The sequence below is a fragment of the Agelaius tricolor genome, unplaced genomic scaffold (genome assembly GCF_023055355.1).
Source record: "Agelaius tricolor isolate 1412-34295 unplaced genomic scaffold, bAgeTri1.0.p SCAF_3, whole genome shotgun sequence".
NCBI classification, from domain to species: domain Eukaryota; kingdom Metazoa; phylum Chordata; class Aves; order Passeriformes; family Icteridae; genus Agelaius; species Agelaius tricolor.
In genome coordinates, this window is record NW_027269263.1 from 35,370,775 (window position 1) to 35,373,317 (window position 2,543).

Here is a 2,543-nt window from a genome sequence, read left to right on the forward strand (position 1 = left end):
GGCGCAGCGGGGCTTCCGCCGGCGGCGGGCAGCGGGCCGCTCCTCCCGCCCCCCCCGCCCCGCCCGCGCCCCGCCCGCGCCCCGCCCGCCGGGGCCGCCTGACGCCTCGGCCCGGTCCCGCTCTATGCCGTGCCGTGCCCTGCCGTGCTGGGCGGTGCCGTCCGTGTCGGCGCTGCGGGGCACAGGATCGTGTGCCGCACACAGTCACAGCGCGCTGGGTGCTCCGCAGCCAAGAACCGAAATTGCCGGCTGAAACATGAGCACCGTGCTGCGCCTTCAAAGAGGGCAGCGCTGGGCTCCGGAGCGCAGTAAAATGAGCGGAAAGAACACAGAACAGGCACACGCCGAACTGCATTGAGCCAGGACTATACTGTGCCGCTGCAGAGCTCTCTTTTTAACATCACAAAGTGAAGATAATTAGTGTCAAATCAAGCGGTGTTCTTTTTTTCGGTGTTAAGGTTTGTTGTGCATTCAGAGCTGTTAGGGTTCCAAGACAGCTTCAAATTAATTTTGAATGAATGCTCTGTTACCCAGATCTATGTTTAAGCTCCAGGTGATTTTTGGAAACATCTCCTGGTTTATGACGGGCAGTGCACATAATGCTCTACACAATAGGCTATGTTCTGCTTTGTACATTATGTTCCACGTCCAAAAATAAACCTGCTTTTTATACTTTATCACAAGCTGACAATAAGAAGCCTGTGCTTCTCAGACTGAATCAAACTGATGTTAAAACATCATTGCAATGAATAAAAGTGTTATTTTTAGCTTGACTCAAGTTTCTTGTTTCATGACTGGAAGTGCTTCACAGTGTGTGGATCAGCATCCAAAGTGTACTGGTTTCATCTTGGGTCCTGGGCCTGTGTGCAGATCATCTCTGTCTATCTTGCAATCCCACACTGCTATGTCCATGGAAAAGAAATATGAACAGACCAAAAAATAGCTAAAAAATTAGAGATCCAAAACAAAGGATGTACTGTGGAGCACCCCTGCTGACAGTCTAGATATATTTCAGGTATGTAGATTCTTGGGTTATTCCTGGTGTTCTTATCCAACTCATGACATGATGAATTTATCAACTGCAGATCTTGTGTCATTCCTGCTGTTAATTCCAGAAGACAGAAATACTATATTTAAGGGTTTTTTTATTGGAGTTTCTGGGTTGAACAAACTAGCAGATTGTGAGCCCTTTGGTAAAGTTCAGAGAAGAAAACATTTTCGAGGTGGTAGTTAGGAACAAAAAAACAAGACATATTTATTGAACTTCTACTGTTAGTTGCAGTTATGATTTATACTACTACATTTGATCACAGGTTAAAAGTACATCTTCAGATCTATAAATGCACAAGTTGCTGGTGAATGAAATGATTGATTGGTTTTGCAAGGAGAATCCACTCTTCTGGATTTCTCACAGTCCATGCAGATACTGTTAAAGTGTTGAGATCTGATTAGGTTCACATACTTTCCTAGTGGTGAACTGATTTAGTAACTAGTCTTCTAGAGAATAAAGTGAAGCACTGTGACAGTTACCACTTCTGGACATGCTAAATAAAGTTGCTGAAATCAAGAAGTGCCTTGCTGTCCTAATGATCAGATTAAAAAATAACAGCAAATAGTAGGTTGTGTGCAATGGAATGTTTTGTATGCTCCTGAGTATTACCCATAGATAGTTTAAAAGGGCGAGGAAATGAAATATGAATGAAAAAGTCATCATCATCACCTCAGAACCACCTCAAGGATTACCACTGGCATTTGAATGATCCCATCTGGGGCCTTTGAAGAGGCAGGAGAAGACATCAGAAACTGCTGTGCTCGTTGTGATAATGAAGGATGATCAGTGAAGCCTGTGGACCCCCATATGCTCTGTCATGCTCAGGGGGCTTTTCCACTTTGGAGCCTTCTTAAATAGTTTGACTTGCTAGATATATTGTCCACAGTCATTTACAGAGTATATTATGATAATTTTTATTCTTTTATGTGTATTACTAAGCAAATCCTGTTGGCAGTGTAGGAGACTAAATATTATGCAAGCTGTTCTATTTATTTGCTGTTGTGTTTTCATTCTTTCCATGAGTAGACTTACTAAATATGTCTTCCTCTTTCTTGTGGTCATCAATAGCTTCTTTGTGAATTACTGTGCCTCAAGGGAGCAACTTCAGAGTTGATCTACTCCAGAGAAAATGTTAATGCTTTATGTATTGTACACGTTTAAATTATTTAGACAAAATGTTGCTGTCCTTCACCCCCTAAAATTCAGGAGGCTGAGGTGAAGCATGGCTGGAAATAGAAATGTGATCATGACAGAAAGAATTTTTGGCAGTACAGCATCGTCTTGGAGAAGTGTCCTCATAAATTTTGTTGGGGGCAGCAGGAGCCCCGACTCATGAAGTAATTGCACACCTTCCAAAGCCTCAGCCCACCACGGGAACAAGTGGCAGCAGATGAACTGCTGTCTTCCTTCAGTTCTTCTTTCACACCGTGGGATGTTCTGTCACTTGATGATGACAGCTGGAGCTCCCTTAATAGCAAAAGAAGGGGGAAAA